Source organism: Sarcophilus harrisii, chromosome 3 (assembly GCF_902635505.1).
Source record: "Sarcophilus harrisii chromosome 3, mSarHar1.11, whole genome shotgun sequence".
NCBI lineage: Eukaryota > Metazoa > Chordata > Mammalia > Dasyuromorphia > Dasyuridae > Sarcophilus > Sarcophilus harrisii.
The window spans coordinates 79529356-79549048 of record NC_045428.1 but is presented as its reverse complement, the minus strand read 5'-3'; positions in this window follow the sequence as shown (position 1 = coordinate 79549048).

Here is a 19693-nt window from a genome sequence, read left to right as displayed (position 1 = left end):
TTTTTCCTATGTATACTGAGAAAAACCAGAACACTGAATTTTAACTCAAATCTGGCCTCTTCCACTTACTACCGATGTGATGTGGGACAAATCATAATCTCTCAGGGCCTCCATGTATAAAATGAGGAGGTTGAACTAGAGGGTCTCTTTCAGATCTACATTTGTGATTCTATGATCTGTCACCCATAAAATGAGGAGGTTGAACCAAATTATCTCTAAGTTTTTCATTACAGCCCTTTAACTCATGAACCCAAATGGCACTCCTACACGAGTGTCTTAGGAACTTCCAATGGTTTAGTTTATACAGAAAGATGAAAGGGACTGTGCCAGTTCCAGTTTTTATTGAAATGTTCTCCCCACTCCTTTTATTTTCTGGTTAGAGCAACTTTCAAAATCTTTCCTAAATAAATAGGTTTTTCATTTGAATGTACACTGTAGCCAGTTAGTTCATTTCTAAATAACCCCTTGCATCGCTATTCAATGGAGACGAGTAATTACCATAGCAACTGCAGCATGTGGTATATATGCTGCTCCCTCCAAGAAACAAAGCATTTTCCTTTTTTTATTTTAGCAAAATTATACACACATGCATTAATTTGTGAGATGAAATGTAGTATTTATAAAGGGAAAATATGCCTCTCTGGAAAAAGCCAAATCTTCACAGGCTTAGGATCTCTGCAACTTGGTCCCTTCTACACTCACCTCTTCTCCTTTTACCCACATATTGATTCATTTTTTAAAAATATTTTTTTTGTGAAATGGAAAAAATAGACAGGAAGGAGTCTGTTTCAGTGGGAAGGTGCAGAGGTCAGAGAGAATGTGCAGGGCTCCGTGTGGCAGTTGTTCCTGTCTGAGTGATTATTATACTACCAAGGGGATTCATTAAAATGAACCCCATTGCTGTTACATTGAATGAGGCTGCCCATAAATTCTGCCATGAGCTTGTCAGTGGAGAAGCCCATATGTAATGCTTAACTACTACGACTACATCTGCTGCCTGTGTCTGCAACCAACCCGTGCATGTCTCCCATGCACCATGCATGTGCATGAATGTCCCTTTGACAATAAATTTCTTTAAAAAAAAAAAACCTGAAAGCTGGCCAGTCCAAGAAACGAAGAAGCCTTTTTCAGACTTGCTCAGTGTGTGCATGCATGTGTATGTATGCAATATAATAGTTTAGGTATGACAGAATCTTATGATAACTCCCAAGGGGCACCAGGGCTGGGGCGGGGGGAGGGATGGTTAAAGGGCTTACAGGCAGCATGGGACCACAAATTGCCCCTATTCTGCTGGAGAAACCAGAGGAAAGGGTCACGAGCCAGTGACTCAAAGGGACTGCTCACACTAGGTAGCCTTAGTCACAATCAAATCTAATGGAAGCTTCCCATACCTCCTGGACAGAGGGAATCTGGCCAAAAGCCTGGGAGCAAAATTTGAAGTGAACCATCATTTTCTTGTTTCAAGTCAGTCCATCATAAGCCCATTTTCATGGATTTTAATGAAACTGGGATTTGGAAACATTGCTTTGAGGAGAAAAAGTAGTTAATTCAAGTGAAAGGCTTTGCTGGGCCCCAGAACAAGCAGAACCTTTCACATTGTTCCACAGGAATTAAATATGACAGCATTCTCTACTCACATCTAACCATTTTCCCTTAGAAAATGGAGCCCATAACACCCAAGAAGGGGCATGGGGCATGGCTAGTGGGGAAAGGAGGAAGGAGAGGAGGAGAGATGTAGACCCTTCTCAGATTTTATGAAGTGTTTCACAAAATGGAAGCTGAGACCTGCTAAATTTACACTTTAAAATGAAATTTTTGGTTATTAATTCTTGTTGACCTTAATGGAGTGAGTCAATATTTGCCGGGACATGAGATAACGCATACTGAAACATGGATTTTTACATTCTTCCGTTAAACATGTTTAAAAGTCAAAACTGTAGCTCTCTGGAGAGATGGTGGTTCCTCCTGCTCTGTGATTCTCTCTGTCCAGTCCATTTTTAATGATTTGTCCTTTCACAGCCTCACAGTTCAAAACCACTAGATGGAGCCTTTTGCACAGTGATAAATCCTAGATTCTAAACCTGTTTGTCTCTGAGCACATTTTTTTGAGAAACGGGAAAGCTAGTGACATAGGGAATTATTATGCACAGTTCATTTCCTTGTAATTTAACTCTCACTGTAACAAAAGCATAATGTATAGCCTGTTTGGGGGGAACTGATTTACAATAGTTTAAAGTAAAAGATGATCCCCCCTCCCTCTCTAATCTCTTACTTGCTGATATAAGCAGATGAGAATTTCCCATCACTCTCTACAATGTCCCCCACCCCTCCCCATCACTTTACCTCAGGCAAGGCTCAGAATCCAGGAAGACAAAAGTAAAACTGCAATACAGTTTTTTGCAAAACTTCACCTTTCACCTCTATTTTAATGTAAATTTATTGTAGATTTATAGGAGGCTTTATTTCCCTATTACAGTTTGCAGCTTAGCCCATTAAGCACTACTTCCTACCCATCTACTTCATTTCTCTATGTCCTCTTCCCCTAAAGAAAAAAAAAAGAAATTTTCCAAAATACTTCCATCCTTGAAATATTTGATAGCTACCATTTATATAGTACTTACTAAATACCAGGCACTATGCAAAATGATTTACAAGTATTACCTGATTTGATCCTCACAACTTTGGAGGGAAATATTATTATTATTATCCCCAGTTTCTACTTTAAGAAACTGAGGCAGACAGAGGTGCTATTGTTATTTCCACTTTACAGTCAAAAAAAATGAGGCAGATAGACAATAAGTCCTGCCTAGGGTCATACACCTAGTATCTAAGACTACAGTTTAACTCTGACTTCTTGACTCCAGGCTCAGCACTCTCTCCACAGAAATATTTAGGTTCTGGTTTCAATTAAAATCTGAGCCACGGAAGCCTTTTCCTGTTCTCTTCACCTGCTCAAATCCCATTCCACTTAGGACCAGACTCTAACAAAAACAAATACTATAGAATCTTCCCTAATGACTTATCTACACATTTCTTTTCTCTCACTTTTTTGTATCTATAAGACAAATAATGTCTTATGATAATGCTCTTTTCCTGAAATTGCCCATTCTGATCTTCTACCTCATCATTTACCATTTTGGTCATTAATTATTTAATGATGTTCTTAAGTCTTTTCTCCCCCAAATAGACTGTAAAGTACTTATGGACAGGAATTGTCTTCTGTCTCTCCACTGTCTTCCCCCCCCCAAAAAAACCTTAATATCCAATGTAGAATTAATCATCCAGAATGTTAGAATTTTACATAAATCTTAGAGCTAGAAGGAACTTAAAATATTATCTGCTCCAGTCCCTTGACTTCTAGTAGGCCAGAAATTATCATCCACATTATACATTTGAGGCAAGGGACTGTGTCACAGAGTGACTAAATGACTTGCCCACTGCCATTGAGTTAGTCAGTAGAAAGTAGGGATAAGACTCTGCATACATTATAAGTCTAGTGAGCCTATAATAAACCTATCAATGATTAATTGATAAACTGGAGCTCCATTTTTTGAATCCATATTCTAGAGCCTTCCATTTTAACCCAGGAAAAGAAATGTCATAAATTATACGATGCAGGAATGGATAAAACTCATCACCAAGCTGTATTTGCCTGCTTCCAACTATTCATTCACCAGACATTTATTAAATACCAACCACAAACAATGAAATATTCTTAGCACTGGGGAATATATAAAACTAAGGAAAAGAAAACAGGCCTTACTCTTACATGCATATATAGGTTAATAGAATATAGATTAGAACTTATTAATGATTTTATATACCAGAAACATAAAATGTTATGAGATAATATGAGGGAGAAATAATTTGTACTTAGAAGGAATCACATAATAGATACTATGTGAGCAAGGCATTGAAGGCTGGAAAAAAATCAAATGGAGATGGAAAGGGAAGGAAAGATTGGCAGTTTAGGCACAGGAAATAGCAACAGCAAAGACAGAGAGGCAAGAGAACATGGGGAAAGTTGGTCATAGAGCAAATAATCTAAATATCCCAACAATGTAGTGGCAAAAATCCGGTTAAAAAAGAGATCGAAAAAGGAAGTTTAAGAAATTATCAACTGCTTAGAGAGTAGAAGAAAATTATATGGGTGAGTCACCTGAAACCTGTACTAGTTCAATATTAATATGAACTATTATTAGTTATAAAGCAGTTATAAAATAAAGGTAATTTTACAAATGTATATATGTATATACACATATGTACATATTTACAAACACACGTTCTATAGATAACCATGCATGAATACATATATATACATATATACATATATCATCTTTGCTTCTCTCAGAGAACCAGATACAAAAATGTACAGGAAATCAAAACAGAAGATCCTAAAATGAAATCAACATATGAGAAAGAACATAAATAGTACTAGGCATAGCAGCACCTAAAAATTTAGATTACAGTGCTCACTTATTATATAATTTATTATTCTTTGGATCGACAATTTAGTATACATGGAAAGAATACTGAATATAGAAATAATGACCTGGATTCAAATTCAACTAATTTTTATTTATTTTAACTTTTTTTTACATGTTCTGCTTACACAAGATTGGGCAAATTATTTAGCTACATGTAAAATAAGGAGATTGAACTGGATGAGTTCTAAAATCCTTTCCAGTTCAAAATTCAATCATTCATGGGAAATGAGGGGATGCAGGGAGGTTCTACTCTTGAGTTGTAATATCTTAGTGTCTATTAGTGAGAGTTGTGGATTCCCAGGTGCGTATCTCAAGGAACTCAACATTCAACAGGTGTTTAGACCAATGGCACAAAATGCATAGAACAATGTTGCCTACCTTCCTTTTGACAGAAACATTGTGGATATGTGTGTGTGTGTGTGTGTGTGTGTGTGTGTGTGTGTATGTGTGTGTTTTAGTCATGATTTATGTGGAAATTTGTTTTGGCTAACTGTGCTTATATGACACAGAGGTTCTGTATTTCTTTTTTTTTTTTTAATCTTTTTTTTTCAATGGATGGAGGGAAGTAAGCAGGAAATAAAAATAAATCCTTCATAACTGTTGTTGGTTTTGTTCAACTTTGAAGATTTAGGAAATTGCATATTAGTTTTATCAAAATGCTGGCTAATCACCAATGAAACTTTAAACAATACTAATGATTATTAATTTTTTCTGTCTCTGTCACTAATTAGTTGTGTGATTTTTTTCCCCTCTGGGTCTTAATTTAGTCATCTGGAAAAACAAAGAGTTGGACTACAAGATGATCCCCATGGATCAAGCTCTTTCGACTAACATCCTAGAATCTTAGGAATGTCCTGAAACCCAGAATATAACAAGGTCTCCAGCCGTGTAATAAGTTATTATTTTATACTCTTCTTTTTTACACTTACTTGCTCCTCTAGAAGACCAACGTTCTGGAAAGTTGTCCTAGTTCATTCATGAGACACTAGGTAATTGATTATCATACTGTCTGCATTCTAAAAAGTTTTATTAACGAGTAGTTTCAGGTATCTTACCCCAAAGACAACAGTACTATCCATTGTACTGAATAAAGGACTTGTATTAGAATCAGAAACCTAGGTTTCTGCTTCTGATAAGTACTAATTATATGATCATGGACAAGCTACTTAACATCTCAATGGCCTCAAGCAACTGTCTTAGTAATTAAAGGTTTGTCAGTCTGCATTTATGAAGGACCTTTTCACACCTGAAGTTCCTCACACTGATGAAATTACTGATCTGCTCATTCCTCCTCCAATCAGTGTAGGAAAAAATAATCACTGGCAAATTAAAATATGTATGATTTGTGGGAAGAGGAAAGAAAAGAGTCATTCCTACCCCTCATCTATGTGATCTTGAGCCAGTCATTTTACTACCAACTGCTTTAATTTCCTCAACTATAAAGTAGATCTAATTGTTGTAAAGATCAACTGTAATAATATTTGTAAAGTGTTTAGCACAATGCCTGGCACAAAGTAGATGATTAATAAATGCTTATCTTTTCCTGAGCCTGTAACATTAAACCAAAATTCAATGAATATTAGGTCACTTTTTAACAAGTTGTTCCTAAATGAAGGACAAAGAGGACTTTTGGCTAAGGATTAAAAACTAGTGGTTATAGCAAAGATGCAAACGCCAAAAAGTAAATACAGAATCTTGAAGTCAGTCGCATGCCAGGAAGAAAGGGAAAGCAATTCAGCCAGGGACAGCTCCCAGTTTCAATCAAGAAATAATATTGTAATTATTGTGAGGAGCATGTGGTGAGCTTGCAGTACCTGCAGTCGTGTGCTTCCTTTTTGAGACATGTAATTAGTAGAATAGAGCTGTCCATTCAAGGACATAGAAATCCTGTAACAGTTTTGGGGCAAGGTGTAAAGGAAGTCATAAGAAAAGTGGCAGGAGGACCCATACTGTCAGAAAGGAGAACTAAGACAGAAAGAGAGGGAGTAGATGAGGAGGAGGTAGGTTTGTAGTCTTGCTTCCCTATCTCTAATCAAACTCCTATCCCCTTGTAAAGTGTGCTTCTATTAGTATCTAACCCCTTCGTTCTCATTGCAGTGAAAGGACCAAATCTCTTCTCTCACAATATTTCAGATTTTTTTCAATTATTGTTTCTCCCTTAGCCTTTCTAGTCTTGGATCAAGGTGGCTGTTTCCAGCAATATTGCAGTTCCACAATACACCATATCATCATTTAAATTTATGATTGATGACTTACTAAATTTACAAAGTTTGTGAATGCCACTGGATGCCAGCATCATAGCAATCCAAAAACAGAGGAAAAAATGTATCAGGGTGGTTGGAAGACTAGTCTTTTGCCAATGACAATTCTATTGGAAGCATTTATTAAGTACTTACTGTATACCAGCTCCTATGCTAGAGGTTGGAAGGAAGAGAGAGAGAGAGAGAGAGAGGAAGAAAAGGAGAAAGAGGCAGGGAGGGAGGGAGGAAGGGAGAGAGGGAAGAAGAAAAGGAGGGAGAGAAGAAGAAAGGAAGGAAGGAAGGAAGGAGAAAAGGAAGGAAGGAAGGGAGCAAGGGAGGAAGAAAGTAAGGAAGGGAGGAAGGAAAGAAGGAAGGAGGAAGGGAGAGAGAGGTGAAGGAGGAGGGAGGGAAGGAGAGAGGAAGGGAGGGAAGGAAGGAGAGAAGAAGGGAGGGAGGAAGAGAGAGAGGAAGGGAGGGAAGGAGGAAGAGAGAAAGGAAGGGAGGGAGAGAGAAAGGAAGGAAGGGAGAGAGAGAGAGAAAGAGGGAAGGGGGGGAGATAAAAGAGGGAGGAAGGGAGGGAAAGAGGGAGGGAGAGGGAAAAGGAGGGAGGGAGGAAAAAGAAACAAAGAAACCAGTCAGTTTCCCTTCCCTAGTGTTTCTTGGTATGATGCTTTACTCTTGCTGAACTAAACTCAAAAGATCAGTTCCTCACGTCATTCTCTAGAGAAAAGATAAAAAAAATAATAGAAGTTGGAGAAAGGAGGCTTAAAATTCATCCAGTCCAACTCACTCATTTTTACAGAGATCCAGATGAAGTGATTTACTTAGGTACCCAGGAACTATGTAGAATAGGCAGAAACCAAACCTAAGTCCTCCAATTCAACATTTTTAAGAGTGCATGTCACTACTATTAACATTTTACAAGTGGACAAACTGAGACAAAAAAAATGAGAGTTAAAATTTACTTAGAATAATTTAGAAGCCAAATTACTTTTGGCAAGTGGTCTTAGACGTAATGTTTAATACAAGTTAGAAGTTATCTAGTAGTTTTGAAAATCGAAGCTTTTTCTACTCTTCAGAGGTAAATTGTCCAGTTTTTTCCAGGCTACTACAAGCAAAATAAAACCATCTTTAAGCACCGTTGATCTATTCCAGGCACTCAAGACTACTCCACTTTCTGATAAGTTGGTAACCATAAATTTTAGTACATTTTCTTCCTCTGGTTAGGACTCTCAAAGGAACAGGTCACATCCATGAGCCATAACCCAAGACACTTTTCAGAAGAGAATTTCTTTCCATTTTTATTATAGTTAAAGACAAAAAAGTAGAGCAAATCATTACCACCAATCTTCACTCTAAAGTCAGGATCTATGTTACACCCAGAATCTGTCATGCCATTTTGAGAGCTGAGATACCTCCTCAGGAGCAGAAAATTCTCCATCCCTTTTCACATGCTTTATTTGATGACTGTTTATTATTCAAAGTGAAGGGTGCTGTCAGCCTTGTTTAAATGTCTTGTGAACAAACATGACCATGTCCCACGCCAAGAATAGCTTTGGACTTCAGCCTTGTTTTTGTGGCAAGGTTCTTAATTTCTTGTGTAACTCACGCATTTGGTACTGGGATGCAAACATTTCTTGGTTATACTAAGGAGAATTATACAGTTTGTGGATTATCTTCATTTACCCCATGCCCTGCTTTAAAAAAAGTCCCCCTGTTTCCCCTGATCATTTCACTTCCATTAGAAGGAAAAGGAGCCAAAAGCCATAACTTATTTGAAGGTCTTAGAGAGGTTTAGGTTTATAGATTTCACAAGTGATTTAGAAATGGAAGGGAATTTAGAGATTATCTAGACTAGGGCTTTTAAAACTTTTTTCCACTCATGACCCTTTTTCGCCTGAGAAATTTTTATGTGACCTTAGATATATAGGTATAAAAAATAGATATATAAATCAGACATTTACTTGTAATAGATCATAATTTTACAACCCCCATATTCAGTTATGAAATCTCATATGGCACCTCAAACCACAGTTTAAGATGCTGGGATCTAGACCAGCAAAAAAAAAACAAAACTCAACAAATATTTCTATAAACCAAGCACTGTGCTGGGCACTTTTTTTTTTACCAAGGTGAAAAAGAAAAAAAAAGACAATTTTAAAAAGTTTTGCATCCTTTCCAAGGACAGAAAACATATACAGACAAGAAAAGAGGTGAACATTTGGGGCTAGATATAATACTGATACTTTCATAGGTGATGGCAGATCAAGAAATTTTGTAATTGCAGGGAGAATCAAGAGTGATTTTCTGGCAGTAGCATCCCTAACCTTCTTAGTTGGCTTCTTAATATCTAAGATAGTAAAAAGAGGGCTTCTTTTGAGCTTTTTACCACTCAAGCCTTTCTCCTTTGAAATTTTTATGTGACCTTGGATATATAGGTATAGAAAGGAGAATCAAGAGTCATTTTCTGGCAGTAGCATCCCTAACCTTCTTAGTTGGCTTCTTAATATCTAAGATAGTAAAAAGAGGGCTTCTTTTGAGCTTTTTACCACTCAAGCCTTTCTCCTTTGAAATTTTTATGTGACCTTGGATATATAGGTATAGAAAATAGACATATAAATCAGACATCATATGCATGGGTAATTTTTCAACACTGACCCTTGCAAAACCTTTTGTACCAAATGTTCCCCTCCTTCCCTCAACTCCCTTCCCTAGCTGGCAGGTAGTTCAAACCATGTTAAATATGTTAAAATAGATGTTAAATCATATATATATATATATATATATATATATATATATATATATATATATATACACAGTTATCTTGCTGCACAAGAAAAATCAGATCAAGAAAAAAGAAAAAAACTGAGAAAGAAAACAAAATGCAAGCAAACGGCAAGAGAGAGAATAAGAATGATGTGCTGTGGTCCACACTCAGTTCCCATGGTCCTCTTTCTGGGTGTAGAAGGTTTTCTTCATCACTGAACAAGTGGTACTAGTTTGAATCAGCTCATTGTTGAAGAAAGCTACATTCATCAGACTTGATCCTTGTATAGTCTTCTTCTTGCTGTGTATAATGATCTCCTGGTTCTGCTTATTTCATTTAGCATCAGTTCATGTAAGTCTGTCCAGGCCTCTCTGAAATAGTCCTGGTAGTTGTTTCTTACAGAACAATAATATTCTATAACATTCATATATTATAATTTATTCAGCCACTCCCCAGTTGATGGGCATCCACTCAGTTTCCAGTTTCTAGCCACTACAAACAGGGCTACCAAAAACATTTTTTTTGCACATGTGGGTCCCTTTCCCTCCTTTAAGATCTCTTTGGGATATAAGCCCACTAGTAACACTGGTGGATCAAAGGGTATGCACAATTTGATAACTTTTTGATCATAGTTCCAAATTGTTCTCCAGAATGGTTGGATCCATTCATAGTTCCTTCAACAATGTATCAGTATCCCAGTTTTCCCACATCTTCCTCCAACATTGGTCATTATCGTTTCCTGTCATCTTAACCAATCTGACAGGCTTGCAGTGGTATCTCAGAGTTGTCTTAATTTGCATTTCTATGATCAATTGTGATTTGAAGCACCTTTTCATGTGACTATAGCTTCAATTTCTTCATCTAAAAATTGTCTGTTCATATTCTTTGACCATTTATCAATTGGAGAATGGCTTGAACTATTATCAGTTTGAGTCAATTCTCTCTATATTTTAGAAACGAGGCCTTTATCAAAACCTTTAAATTTAAAAATGTTTTCCCAGTTTATCATTCCCTTCTAATCTTCTCTACATTAGTTTTCTTTGTACAAAACCTTTTTAACTTAATATAATCAAAATTATCTATTTTGTGATCAATAATGCTGTCTAGTTCTTCTTTGGTCACAAATTCCTTTCTCCTCCACAGATCTGAGCGGTAAACTATCCTATGTTCTTCTAATTTCTTTATAACATCATTGTTTATGTCTAAATCATGAACTCATTTCGACCTTATCTTGGTATATTGTGATAGGTGCGGGTCAATACCTAGTTTCTGCCATACTAGTTTCCAATTTTCCCAGCAGTTTTTGTCAAATAGTAAATTCTTATCCCAAAACCTGAGGTCTTGGGTGACAAACCTGAGGTTTGTCAAATACTAGATTTTTATAGTCATTGACTATTTTGTTCTGTGAACCTAACCTATTCCACTGATCAACTGCTCTATTTCTTAGCCAGTACCAAATGGTTTTGATGAATGCTGCTTTATAATATAGTTGTAGATCTGGTACAGCTAGACCACTTTGCTTTTCATTAATTCCCTTGAAATTCTTGATCTTGTTTGTTCTTCCAGATAAATTTTGTTGTTACTTTTTCTAGGTCAGTAAAATAGTTTCTTGGCAGTTTCATTGGTATAGCACTAAATAGATTAGTTTAGGTAATATTGTCTTTATTATATTCGCTTGACCTATCCAAGAGCACTTGATATTTTCCCAATTGCTTAGATTTGATTTTATTTGTGTGGAAAGTATTTTGTAGTTTTGCTCATATAGTTCCTGACCCTCCCTTGGCAGATATATTCCCAAATATTTTATCCTATTGACAGCTATTTTAAACAGAATTTTTCTTTGTATCTCTTGTTGTTGAATTCTGTTAGTGATGTGTAAGAATGCTGATGATTTGTGTGAATTTATTTTGTATGCTGCAACTTTGCTAAAGTTGTGGATTGCTTCTAATAGTTTTTTAGTTGATTCTCTAGGTTTCTCTAAGTATATCATCATATCATCTGCAGAGTGATAATTTGGTTTCCTCATTACCTAGTCTAATTACTTCAATTTCTTTTTCTTCTCTTATTGCCAAAGCTAGCATTTTTTTAATACAATATTGAATAGTAATGATGATAGTAGGCAACCTTGGTTCACCCCTGATTTTATTGGGAATGGTTCCAGTTTATGCCCATTACATATGATGCTTGCTTATGGTTTTAAAGGAAAAATCCATTTATTCCTATACTCTATACTCTCTGGTGTTTTAAATAGGAATAGGTGTTGGATTTTATCAAAAAATGCTTTTTCTGCATCTATTGAGATAATCACATGATTTTTGTTAATTTGGTTATTGATATACTCAATTATGTTAATAGTTTCCCTAATATTGAAACAACCCTGCATTCCTGGTATAAATCCTACTTGGTTATAGTATATTATCCTGGGGTCAATTTTTTGTAATCTCTTTGCTAATATTTATTTAAGATTTTTGCATCAATGCTCATTAGGGAGATTGGGCTATAATTTTCTTTCTCTGTTTTTGTTCTACCTAGTTTAGGTATCAGTACCATGTCTGTGTCATAAAAGGAATTTTGTAGGAGTCCTTCATTCCCTATTTTTTCAAACAGTTTATATAGTATTGGGGTTAATTGTTCTTTAAACGTTTGGTAGAATTCACATGTAAATCCATCTGGTCCTGGGGATTTTTTCTTAAGGAGTTGATTAATAGCTTGCTCTATTTCTTTTTTCTAAAATTGGGCTATTTAAGTAATTTATTTCCTTTTCTGTTAATCTGGGCAATCTATATTTTTGTAGATTTTCCTCCATTTCACTTAGGTTGTCAAATTTATTGGCATAAAGTTAGGCAAAGTAACTCTGAATTATTGCTCTAATTTCTGCTTCATTGGTGGAAAGTTCTCCCTTTTCATTTTTGAGACTAATTTGATTATCCTCTTTCCTATTTCTAATCAAATTAACTAAAAGTTTAATCTATTTTGTTGTTTTTTTTCATAAAACCAACTCTTAGTTTTATTTATTAATTCAATAGTTTTTTTTTTTTAGTTTCAATTTTATTGATCTCTCCTTTTATTTTTCAAATTTCAAGTTTGGTATTTGGGGGGTTTTAATTTGTTCTTTTTTCTAGCTTTTTTAGTTGCAAGCCCAATTCATTGACCTCTTTCTCTATTTTATGCAAGTAAGCATCTAGAGATACTACTTTGGTTGCATCACACAAATTTTGGTATGTTGTCTCATTATTGTCATTCTCTTGGGTGAAATTATTGATTATGTCTATGATTTGCTGTTTCACCAATTGATTCCTTAAAATGATATTATTTAATTTTCAATTACTTTTTGGTCTACTGTCCCCTGGCCTTTTATTGAATGTAATTTTTATTGCATCATGATCTGAAAAAAATGCATTTACTATTTCTGCCTTTCTGCATTTGATTTTGAGACTTTTATGTCCCAATATATAGTCAATTTTTTTAAGTTCTATGAACTGCCGAGAAGAAAATATACTCCTTTGTCTCCTTCAGTTTTCTCCAATGATCTATCATACATAACTTTTCTAGTATTCTATTTCCCTCTTTAATTTCTTTCTTATTTATTTTGCATTTTGATTTATCTAATTCTGAGAGTGCAAGGTTGAAATCACCCAGTACTATAGTTTTGCTGTTTATTTCTTCTTGAAACTCTCTTAACTTTTCCTTTAGGAATTTAAATGCTACACCACTTGGTGCATATATGTTTTAGTATTGATATTGCTTCATTAACTAGGGTACCCTTTAGCAATATATAGTTTCCTTCCTTATCTCTTTTGATGAAATCAATTTTTGCTTTTGCTTGATCTGAGCTAAAGATGATTACTCCTGCTTTTTATTACTTCACCTGAAGCATAATAGATTTTGCTCCAGACTTTTACCTTTACTCTGCATGTATCACTCTGCTTTAAATGTGTTTCTTGTAAACAACATATTATAGGATTTTGGCTTTTAATCTAGTCTGCTATTTGCCTCGGATTTGTGGAAGAGTTCACCCCATTCATATTTATGGTTAAAACTACTAATTCTGTATTTCCTGCCATCTTATTAACCCCAAATTATACTTTTGTCTTTCCTTTTCCCCTTTCCCTCCTCCTCAGTATTTTACTTATGAGTACTACTTGCCTCAAGCTATCCTTTCCCTTTAAAGACCCTCCCCCTTTATTATACTTTTCCCCTACTATTTGTTTTCCCTTCTATTTAGCCTACCCCTTCCCTTTTCCCCTTTCCCCTTTTTTATAATGTGAAGGAAGTTTCTTGGTGAAACCAAATATGACTAATATTTTTTGAGCCAAATCTGATAAGAATAAGACTCACACAATATTTATCACCTTCCCTTCTTTCCCTCAATTATAATAGGTTTTCTTTGCCTCTTCTTGAGATGTAATTTCCCTCATTTTACCTTCACTTTCCCCTTTTTTCAAATACATTCCCCTTTTCACCTCTACTTTCTTTTTTAGATGATAATAGTAAAATCAGATTATACATGCACTCTCTATGTATAGCCATAACAGCAATACAGTTCTCAAGAGTTCTTTTTACATTTTTTATGCTTCTCTTGAGTTCTATATTTGGAGGTCAAATTTTTTGTTTAGCTCTGGTCTTTTCATCAGAAATAAATGGAATTCACCTGTTTCATAGAATGTCCATCTTCTTACCTGAAAGAAAATGCTAAATTTAGCAGGGTAATTTAATCTTAGCTGCATTCCAAGTTCCTTTGCCTTTTGGAATCTCAGATTCCAGGCCCTTCGATCCTTTAATGTGGAAGCTGCTAGATCCCGAGTGATCCTTATTGTGGCTCCTCAATATTTGAATTGTTTCTTTTTGTTTGCTTGAAATATTTTTTTCTTTGGTCCAATAGTGTTGAAATGTAGCCATGATATTCCTTGGAATTTTAATTTTGGGGTCTCGTTCAGGAGGTGTTTGGTGAATTCTTTCAATGATTATTTTACCTTCTGATTCTATGACATCCCGGAAGTTCTCTGATGATTTCCTGAAAAATAGTGTCTAGGTTCTTTTTTTCATTATAGTTTTCAGGGAGTCTAATAATCCTTAGATTATCTCTCCTAGATCTATTTTCCAGATCAGTTGTTTTCCCAATTAGGTATTTTGCATTTTTTTCTATTTTTTTTCATTTTTCTAATTTTGCCTAATTGATTCTTCTTGTCTCACTGCATTATTCATTTCCATTTGTTCAGTTCTGAATTTTACTGAATTGTTTTCTTCATTTACTTTTTTTAACTTCTTTTTGTATTCATCCAATTGAATTTTTAAATGAGTTATTTTGTTTTATGGATTTTTTACTCATTTCACAAATTCTGTTTTTAAGGAGTTATTTTCTTTTTCTGTTTCACAAATTCTGTTTTTCAGGGAGTTGTTTTCTTTTACTATTTTATCAAATCTATCTTTTAATGAGTTATATGCCTTTTCCAAACACTTGCAAAGTTTTCATTTCCTTTCCCCATTTTTCTTTTAGCTCTCTTTTAAGATCTTTTAAAATTTCTTCTAGGAGAGCCTTGTGTGATGGGGACCAGGGTATGTTGCCTTTTGGGGCTTCATCTGGAGACGATCTGCTTTTAATCTATTCAGAGTTTGAAATCTGTTCTTCTCTTTCACCATAAAAATGGTCTATTGTCAGAGTTCTCTTTGCTTTTTTACTCATTTTTTTTTTAAAAAAAAGTCAAAAATCTGTTTTTAGGGCAGAGGAAATTTTCCAAGCTTCCTCTACAAGAGAAAGTGAAGTAGCAACAGCTGCACTGGGTCAGTGCTAATTCACATCCAGTGCTGGGTAGATGTGGTCAGTCCCATGACACTGGCATTTTGGGATTCAACTATTTACCTTTTGTGTTTGTGTTGGATGTTTTATAACTTCTCTGCTGATCTACTGGCTTGCAATCAGGGTAGAGAAGGCAATACTGCTGTGGTAGATTCCTCTCTATAGATTCTCTCCCATGCAGAGTCTGTACCATCCCAAACTCTGTGCTATCTGCATTGGCATCTGTGCTTAGCCTACTTGCTCTTGGCCTGCCTCTCTCTGTTCCTGATTAAAACAGACCTTTTCTGGTGATCTTTGAAATTATTTTCTGCTGGTAATTTGTTGCACTCCCAATATTCATGGATTCTGCCAGTCCAGAGTTAATTCAGAGCTAATTGGTCTGAGGGTTGTAGGAGAAGGTCAGAAAGAAACGTGTGTCCTCTCCACCATCTTCCATAGATAGTTTTCAGTGTTCACTTTTGCAAAACTTTGTTCCCAATTTTTTTCCATCCCTTCCTCCAAACACCTCCTCTAAATAGCAAGTAATCCAATATGTTAAACATGTTAAATTCTTTAATACATATTTCCACAATTATCATGCTACACAAGAAAAATCAGATCAAAAAGGAAAAAAAAATTAGAAAGAAAATAAAATGCAAGCAAGTAAGCAAAAGAAAATACTATGTTGTGATTCACACTAAGTCCCCACAGTACTCTCTCTGGGTGCAGATGGCTCTCTCCATCATAAGACCATTGAAATTGGCCTGAATCATCTCAGTGTTGAAAAGAGCTAACTTCAGGTCCATCAGAATTGATCATCATATAATTTTTCTGTTGCTTCACTTAGCATCAATTCATGTAAGTCTCTCCAGGTTTCTCTGAAATCATTCTGCTGATCATTCTTATAGAACACTAATATTCTATAACATTCATATATCATAACTTATTCAGCCATTCTCCAACTAATAGGCATCTATTCAGTTTGCAGTTTCTTGCCACTACAAAAGGGGCTCCTACAAACATTTTTGCACATGTGAGTCCTTTTTTCTTTTTTATTATCTCTTTGGGATACAGATCCAGTAGAGATACTGGTGAATCAAAGGATATACACAATAGCCCTTTGGGAATAGGTCCATATTGCTCTCCAGAATGATTGGATCCATTCACAGTTCCACCAACAATGTATCAGTGTCCCAGTTTTCCCACATCCCCTTCCAATATTGGTCATTATCATTTCCTGTCATCGTGGTCAATCTGACAGCTATGTAGTGGTATCTTAGAGTTGTCTTAATCTGCATTTCTATGATCAATAGTGATTTGGAGCACATTTTCACGTGACACAAATAGTTTCCATTTTTTCATCTAAAAATTTTCTGTTCACTTCCTTTGACTATTTATCAATTGGAGAATGGCTTGAATTATTATAAATTTGAGTCAATTCTCTATATATTTTAGAACAAGGCCTTTATCAGAACCTTTGAATGTAAAAATGTTTTCCCAGTTTATTGCTTCCCTTCTAATCTTGTCTGCATTGTTTTGTTTGTACAAAACCTTTTAAACTTAATATAATCAAAATTATCCATTTTGCTTTCCATAATGTACTCTAGTTCTTCTTTAGCCACAAATTCCTTCCTTCTTTACAGATCTGAGAGTTAGACTATCTTTTGTTCTTCTAATTTTCTTATAGTAACATTCTTTATGTCTAAATCATGAACCCATTTTGACTGTATTTTGTTATTGGGTATTAGGTGTGGTTCAGTGCTTACTTTCTGCCATACTAATTTCCAATTTCTTAAGGACCAATCTTTAAATCAAAACCAATCTGATTCTCTTTAATCAGCCTGTTTTGGTCCTGATTGACCAAGAATGAATGTAAATAGCAATCATTTCTGCTTTAACCAGAAGCCCTGAGAGTCTTTCCCACCCAGATTCATTTAATTATTTATTTAGATTTTTTTTATGGATTAGGTGGAAGAGGAGATTCTTTGCCTCAGTTGCTACCTAGCCTTAATCACAGAATGAGTGCAGTCTCAGTCAAACTGAGACCTGTTAAAGACTTCAGCTTAAAAAGTTCAAGGTCTTCCATTTCATCCAGTGTTATCTCAGTACTCCTAATCAGTCCTCTTCTTTGAGAACAAAGGACAAACAAAAACAACATATCAGACTTTTCATGACCCCATTTTTTTTCTCCTGCAAAGTTACTGGAGTGGTTGTCATTTTCTTCTGCAGCTCATTTTATTGAGGAGGAAACTGAGGCAAACATGATAAAGTGACTTTCCTAGGACCATACAGCTAGTAAGAGACTGAGGCTGGATTTGAAGTCATATCCTCCTGACTTGAGGGCCAGCACTCTATCCATTGCACTCCTAACTACGTATTTATAGGTACACACAAAGCAGGTACAAGATAATTTTGGAGGGGGAGGGATGACCAGCTGAGAAAAAAGGTGAGAAAAGAGGAGGGGGAGAGAAAAACACATTCAGTGGTGGAAATTGAACTGAACCTTGAAGGATCTGAAGAAGTAGAAATTAGTGGAAGGGCTTTCCAGGCAAATGAGACATTCAGGTTCAAGGACTAAGATAAAGGAACATCAGAAATATTAATATGGCTAGAGTGTAGAGTGTGTGAAAGGGAGTAATATGTAGGAAGGCCAAAATGGTAGAAGAGAAGCAAATTGTCAAGAACTTTAAATGCCAAACAGAATTCATAATTAATCTCAGATTCCCTCCTTTCTCAACTCTGATTCTTGCTATTATATAAGAGGGATAGTTAGTATGAAAGATTTCCCCAAAAATGTCATTACATGAATCTAGATTCTGTGACTCCATCAACTATGTTGGGAGATGGGGAAGGAAAACAAATTCTGCCTTGGTAATAATCACTTTCTATATGCTAAAATAGTTTCCTTTGGAGGATTTTATTCAAAGATAATTTCATCTGTCTCCATCATTTTGCAGACAAGGAAACTAAAACCTAGCAAGATTAAGTAAGTAATTTGCCCCCAAAAAAACCCAGAAATATAAGTGGCACAATCAGAATATGGAATCTGCTTTCAAATCTAGTTCTCTTTCCCCAAAAACATTATAACTTGAATATTTATGAGTGCCTTGGATGGGAAGAGTAAGGAAGACCAACCATTAGGAACTTATAATGAATCACTAATGGGTGACTGTGGGAGTGAAAAGGAAGGTACAAGTGAGAGGCATAGAAGCATGTGGACTTAGTAATATATAGAATATTTGGAGAGCAGGAAAAAGAGAATGACATCACAATATTATAGTTGAGAAAAGGTTACATTATCTAAAACTGTTTGATGAAAACAAGATTTGTTGCCTTGTACTTATAACTTATTCCAGAGATTATCCCCATAAAATGGCACATTTGATAACTCTGCAGGGTAAAATTTACACGATGTAAATCAGTAGACACTTAAGGTTTCCATGGTTTTTAAGATACAAAACCTTGATGCCTCTTTCATTCTGTTTGTCCTCCAACTATGAGATCAAGAAATTTAAGTTACACTGGGGAGCTATTTCTCTGGTAGTTCCTTGTTCCTCTGTTATTGTTCAGTTTCCTAGATCGTAATTGATATTAATACTTTGCATATATTTACCTTCTTTCTTCAGCTATCAAGGACAAACACAGCAAAGAACTTTACAAGAATTAATTGTTAGCTTTATTTGAAGTTTCCTATTTCCTCATTGCAACCCCATCTTTACCCCTTGTAGACATACCATTCAGGGAAATAATTTGCTGCTTCTAAGCAAATGGCATAAAAATCTGCTGAAGTAGTAGTATATTTTTAAAAGGAATTAAAGGAAAATTTTTGGTTAATATCAGAAGTGAGGAGCTAAACCCAAGAATGCTGACATGAACCTCCTGTTCTGGTGATGAGATGCCATTCTTCATTGATGATGTAACATTTGCAATATGGAGCTTTAACTGGTCCCCTAGAGGCCAAAATCAAGAGGTATAGGAAATAGTTCACAAAAGAACAGGCACAGGCAATAGGGTCGACATATGTGTTAAAGAGACTGGTTAGAACAATTATTTGGTGGGTGAAATGTACTTATAGATAAAAGTCACGGTTAAAAAATGCAGAACAGATGGAGAAAAGGCAAGGGGGAGAATGGGAATTATTGCTTGGAAACCAGTGGAATTTGGACTGCGACGTTTTAGATAAATCCCAAATGTTAATGGAAAGCTAGACATCAAAATGAAAACAAGGATATGAAAAATCATGCACATTTTGCAATCAGGTTCAGTCTGGATTTTAAAATCTAGGAATATTATAGTATTAGCGGCTACATAAGGAAATATAGGTAGAAAGGTAAATAATTCAATGCTTTAAATTGGAGGAAAAAAGGATTAGAGGTAATTAAACTTGGTTTACTTAAAAGAATTCCTATAGTCCCAAATCTAT